The following is a 6633-nucleotide window of genomic DNA, read 5'->3' as shown; positions in this document are numbered from 1 at the left end:
TGCTTCTCAATTGATCGGGGGATTTCAGAAGGACTACGATTCGGAGACATTTCCACGTACGAGGGAAATAGCCTACTTCGACACATCGTGTGAGCATCAACTCGACTTGGTCAGATAAAGCCTTCCAGGTGCTTTTACACATCTGTCCAGTCATACCGTTCAAGCCGTGTGACCTCCCGCTTCTAAGCCGGCAGACACTGTCCACTATTACTAACCTTTCCAGAATTGGAGGAGGTACGATCATCTCCGCACTGGGAGCCTGTTAGTGCTCATCCGCATCGGGAATGAACGTTCCCATTAACAGGTTAGCACACTCGCTACAAGAAGTCAACACATTGTCCACCACACTAAAACCGCTCAGGTTGCCCTGACCAGATCCCTGTTGCCCAGCACGCCGGCACATGCGGTATACCTTGCCCTATGGACCATATCTGTTGTCCTAAACAAATCTCCTAAAGTTCGTATATACTTCTAAACAAAGTTACTAACCATATATAAGAGACAACAAAGTATCAACGGAGATCTATAAGGATTATTTCTAATGTGGGCTATAAAATTTCGTGTAAAAAAGCATAAGATAAAAGCAAAAATTACCCGAAAAATATAAAATTTCAGAATGAAACAAGTTTTCCTACTTAACACTACCCTGTAGTTATATGTTACTGTAAATTAAGGAGATATAGCCATTTTAAGTTATTCGAATAGTTGAAATGAAATTAAACTATGTATCAAACATTTCGAAGAGGATGAAAGGGCTATTAGCAAAATATGAGGCTTAAACCGCTTGTCATGCATTGGGTTTATACTGCAGTTGTCAAAGCTTCAATGTTAGGTTTGCATGTCCGCCTCAGACGCTGAACGCCAATCCATGTTTTCTCAGCCGACGTCGTGTTTCTCTAAATGCAACCTATAGCAACAGTCCAAGCCTCATTCGAGTGGTTATCGTAAAAGTCATTCACCCAGCCAAGGGGCTCTCACAGTGGAGGGCTTCCGTATTTCGAAGATCTGGGGCAATCAGCCATCCTTTTCTATTCAGATTTTCGGCCGCTTCTTTCCCGGCCATACCTTGATGGCATAGGACCCAGCAGAGCATGTAAGCCTTTTCCTTAGTTCGAAGAAGCTTTTTGTATCTTCTAACGAGTTGCAACCTCACATAGCCCGATGATATCGTGACAGTCTGATCGGGTCCCCGCTTCCGCAGCGACATATTCTCCAGTGCCTTCAGGACTGCAAAGACCTCTGCCAAAAATACGCTGTAGTCGTCAAAAAGCCTATAAGATTCACTGATTTCAAGAAATTCAATTAAGACTCCTGCTCCAGTGTCCCCATGTATACAAAGGGTTTCGGGAAAAGCGACGTTCAAACCATCAACAAGGAAATACACCCCTCAAAGAAGTAAGACGCGTCGCTTATAGTACGCCGCCACGCCTCATCTCCATTCGCACTAGAGCGGAAGAATGCCCAAAGTTTGAGAAGCGTCACGTACCTGGCTCCCTCAAGGCCAAAACAGAATGAGCGAATTGAGGAGCGTCGCGTTGAAAAATGCAACTCTGCAACTTTCGTTTGTTTCTCATTCGATACAAATACCTCTATGATACAAATACCACATTACTCACGCTCGGCAACCCTGTCTATTAGCTGTACTTTTCCCAATGCATGTGTTTTCGTATATTGACAGATATTTTGTCTGCAACAATTACACTACTCCCATGGTATGCACATGATTCTGTGCATCTGTTGGAAGTTTTATTAATGGCTTCGAACGCTAGACAACGGCAACGGTTTTCGCTGTTGCTCTGTGTGCCCAGGTTCAAATCCCGGCTGGGCTCTGCCAATTTTTTTTTATTTTCAAGTTTTTTTTTGTCTGCTAGTGCGAAAATCATAAAATTTCTCAATTTTCGTTGTTTCTTTTCCGAGACGAGCTCAATGATCGGAGATTTTTCTTTGCAACCGGAAAAGGAAAGCCAGAGATAGCAACCCACACCAGCCACTTAGCATTTCGTCTTTGGTTAGAACACTTTTTAACCATATTAGGTGCGATGGCTTCAAGGTCCGTATGTTGGTATGTTGTATTTTTATCGTATTTATGGCGATAACGCCACTACGATACAAATAACTCGACAACCCTGTGTATTAGCTGTACTTTTCCCAATGCATGTGTTTTAGTGTAATGATACATTTTTTTGTCTGCTGCAATTACACTACTCCCATGGTATGCACATGAGTCTGTGCAACTAGTGAAAATTGTATTGACGGCAACGGTTCTCGCTATTGTTCTGTGTGCCCAAGTTCGAATCCCGGCCGGGCCGAATTTGTTAAATTTCAAGTTTTTTTTTTTTGCCTGTTAGGGCATTTTCAACGTTGACGACTAAAAACACTACTTCATGCATGGCAGCACCCAATGACGTGACAATTGGCTGATCCACCGCCATAAACAGCCAGTGGACCGTCCACAGCCTAAACCCCCAACTCCTTCGTATCGAGTTGTGATAGGATTAAAACGCATTCAGTATCATTTTGACTAATTCTTCGACGTTTATTCTCCAACTAAGTTTGAATACAAAAGTCACGCCAAAGTACTCGGACTCTGAAGAAAGCGGCAGTTCCACCCCATCCAGGACAGAACGTCATGTGTTGACTCAAACTTCCAGCCTGTGTGATAGCCCCTCTATGATGTTCGATATGATAAGGCCATCGATGGATACAAAGCATCCAACGAGAGAATAACAGCTTTGCTTTGTGGTAATGCAGCTGGGACACACAGATGCAAACTGATGGTAATAGAAAAAGTTCCCAGCCTTCGGGTAATTTATAAATCAAATAAGAGAGCCTGGGTAACACAAGAACGTTTCCTCGAGTGATTCAACAATAATTTTGGGCCAGAAGTAAGGGAACACCTACAAATCATTAGCTTCGATAGGAACTACAAATTGGGTTTGCTTCTAGAAAATCTGAAAACGTTGCAGTAAAGAATTCTTCCAAAGAATTGCACTTGCTTAATTTAGCCCACGGATCAATGGGTGATTCGAAGTTTTAAATGCAATTACCGAAATTAATCGTCCAAAAACTTATGGCTGCAGACAGCAGACATGATTTCGCCAAGTCTTTGAACATTAAGACAGCTTTAGGGACAGCTGCTTTATCTTGGGGCAAGGTAACACCACAAGGGTTACGCAATGTTTGGAACAACCTGCTGTCCCAAGATGACGAAAATGCGAACTATGCTGCAGTTGTACAATCAGACATTGTAATACCGGTCATCAGTAGCACATCCACTGGTGACCTCTCAAAGTGGATCGAGTAGGATGATGAAGTCACATCCTGTGCTACTCTATCTGATACTGACATAATACATATGGCAAAGCAAAGCGAAGATTACGAAACTGATGGGGATTCCGAAGTCTCAGACGAAGAAAACTCAAAAGTCCCAGAAATACCCACATTGGCTCAAACAATAGAGGGATGCAGTGCTCTTTTGGAATTTCTTGTCGGTTTGTTTATTTGTTCCGTATATACTCAAAAACGGCTGAACCGATTACATTGAAATTTTCACAGATTGTGTAGGTTGGTCTAAAAGGAAACATAGGCTATATAATTTTTTGGACCTTCCTCCTTACCCCAACAGTACTACCCAAAAATAAAAGGGTCTCCGGAACTGCCATCAGCTGTGTGGTGTTCCTAAACATTTCCTCCAAGGAACATTTCCTCCAAGTGCCTAAAACAGGTTCCAGCACTAGTCGGCAAGGTTGACAATTATGCAGGAGTGGCTATATATTACGTTTCACTGCACCTTGGAATCCAAATGGCAAATGTAAAGGAGTTTTAATTGTCTTCACATCCGCATCTCACAAAATTCCTACGAAATCTTCAAGGTGCCATTAAAATTTTTTTTGGCAGTATTTGACATTAAGGATGTCAACTTGTTCCCTTTTTACATTCATTCTTTGTTAACGTTTTCTCCTATATGATGACATTTTCAATCGGCAGATTTGACATCCTTAATAATGTTCATGGGGCCTATCCACTTTATGTTTTTGCATGTGACCTAACCTTTTATTATTAATAGACGATTTAGACATATCTGTCCGTCTGTTTGTTAAAATCACTCTAAAGACTAAAGTTCAAAGATGGCCTATATCTTGATATAAACCGATTTCCCCTTAAGATGTTAAGTTCATAAAATCGTATTTTTGCCTCGATTTCAGCGACAACTGTGTCGAGTTTAAATAAAGCAATCTTCCGATTTAAGTGTTTGAGCCGAGAAATGCGTTTTTGCCCATTTGCGCCGTTACAGTGAGTTGCATAGACCCCTCATCTAATGAATATGGACCAGATCTCACCATATTTGAATGCATCCGCTACATATCCATGTTATCCGATTGAATGCATTAAACGCACAAAAGCCGTATTTCTTACCGAGAATTTGCGAAATTTAGGAAGAGATCCCTTGACACTCGTTCAGTTACGGCCAATGTCAGAATTTACGACCTTTTCCCGAAATTTGAAGCAGTGAGTCCCCTTGTAACAGTATTTGGCCCGCCGATATCTATAGTTTTATTCTGGATACATAAAGAATGCAATGAAACAACAAGAAATGAATTAATTTTGAGTTTTCCCCGTCGATTATTTCAGTAATTAACCTTGTAATATTTATATATTGGAAAAATCTACCAAATATTGAGGTCAGCCTACCAATCTACCATGAGAATAAAACCCTACCAATTTTGGTAGGAAACTATCAAAAAAGGCAACAATGGTAGCATCTTCAGCTCAACAACAAAAATCTACCCCCAACGAAATGCCCTAACCAAGATTTATTCATTTACAGGTAGTGGCAGTCGCCCAACAACAAAATATTCAGTGCACTATCTGTCAAAATCAGTGATTAGTGCAACTCTGATTTTGTCTATGTTACTAGTTCGCGCCATTTTTGGTTGTTTGTGGTATAGTTCTTAACTATAATACACACAGAAAAATTGCAAGAGCCACCAATGCATCCCGAAAAAGTTGCTGCGGTTTTTCCTTTTTTTTTACATTTTTTGCGAACATTTTATTTCACTTACGGGACCGGTCAATTGGCCGCATAGATCATGGAATTAAACGCCTTCACACTACTTTTTGTGGGGCTATGTTAAAGCACATGTTTATACAGCCCGCTTCAATTGATGCATTGGAAGACAACATTGAAGCATTTATTCGTGAATGCTTCAAAATGAGTACCGAAATGTTGGAAAAAGTATGCCAAAATTGGACTTAGTTGATGGACAATTTGAGGCACAGTCACGGTCAACATTTGCATGAAAAAATCTTCAAACATTTAATTATATGGACCAGGATTCACTGAATAAGGTTAAGCCAAGCGATCAGCCGATATACTTTTTTTTTAATATTTGGCAGTACTTGGCATTGAGGATGTCAACTTGTTCTCTTTTTACATACATTCTTTGTTTACGTTTTCTCCTATATGATGACATTATTAGTGAATCCTGTATATGGACCGTATTATCGATTTAAATAAAGATTTTATGAATTTTTCTGAATTTTATGTGTTTTTTTTTTAACTTTGCTATAGCTCTTAAAAATCACCCTTTACATACGGTGTTATAGCGCAAAATATGTTTTTTAGCGACCAATCTTTATAAATACTTTCCCAGAACTTACCCCTTAGGTGACCTACTCACACCAACCAAATTTTTTATTTACCCTTTGTATGTGGCTGAAAGTACATTTTCAGTACCATGTTTAAATTGTTGCCATCTCTGATACTAAACGTCATGGTTACTGCTCTCAATCACTTTGACAGTGTTATCAGTGTAGCGACACATTTTTAAAGCTTTTCGATATTGTTTATTTTATTTTTTAAGCTTTTAAGAAAAGCTTACAACAATAAATTTTGCCTGTAATAGAAAACAAACATGGAGGAAAGAAATCACAGACTTTTATGCTTATATTCTTTTATATTTAGTGAAAGTCAGAGAAAGCCATCACCAGAGGGCGCTGGCATAGTCGAAATGTATCGTTATTTTCTTTATTAAAATAAATTTTAGGAAAAAATTAATTCAAGAAAAAAGACAACAATTAAGGATTTATTTAGTATAAACATTATTCATATGTGTTTGTTTCCAAGAAGATACAAAAAAGGAATAAAATTACTAAGCGATTGTTCTCGTAGTTCATATCTATTTCTATACTAAGCTACTAATGAAAGATAATAGGGGGAACTAAATACCAACAGAGAGGTATCTAGAAGGATTATTTCTTATGTAGGCTTTGAAATTTCGTATACAAAAGCAGAAATTATAGAAAATTATAAAATTTCTGAATGACTAAAGTTTTCCTATTAAACACTTCCCTGCAGTTTCTTGTTAAAATAAATTAAGGAGATATAGCCATTTTAAGTTATTCGATTTGAAATTAAACTACTTATCCAACATTTTGAAACGGGCCAAAGATCTATTGAAAAGAGTTGAGTCTTAAACGACTATCATGCATTGGCTTTATACTGCAGTTGTTACTCCTATAATGGTAGGTTTGCATGCCCGCCTCTGGCGCTGAACGCCTAGCATTAAATTCCGGCGAGAAAATAAGCAAAAATTTCCAGCGGTAGTTATCTCTTTCAATTGCTGGCTCAGC

General features: G+C 39.0%; 1 long non-coding RNA gene across 1 annotated transcript; it reads right to left on the bottom strand.

The window, feature by feature from the left end:
* Positions 1 to 3473: 3473 nt before the first annotated feature.
* On the bottom strand, positions 3474 to 3886 carry LOC131996314 (uncharacterized). The gene is made up of 2 exons (XR_009397763.1): positions 3618 to 3886; positions 3474 to 3570 (listed from the first exon to the last, which is right to left on the bottom strand). It is a non-coding gene; the product is annotated as an uncharacterized LOC131996314 (long non-coding RNA).
* Positions 3887 to 6633: the final 2747 nt, after the last annotated feature.

Source organism: Stomoxys calcitrans, chromosome 3 (genome assembly GCF_963082655.1).
Source record: "Stomoxys calcitrans chromosome 3, idStoCalc2.1, whole genome shotgun sequence".
NCBI lineage: Eukaryota > Metazoa > Arthropoda > Insecta > Diptera > Muscidae > Stomoxys > Stomoxys calcitrans.
Note: the sequence above shows the minus strand (reverse complement) of the source record. Positions and strands in the feature narration are given on the sequence as shown.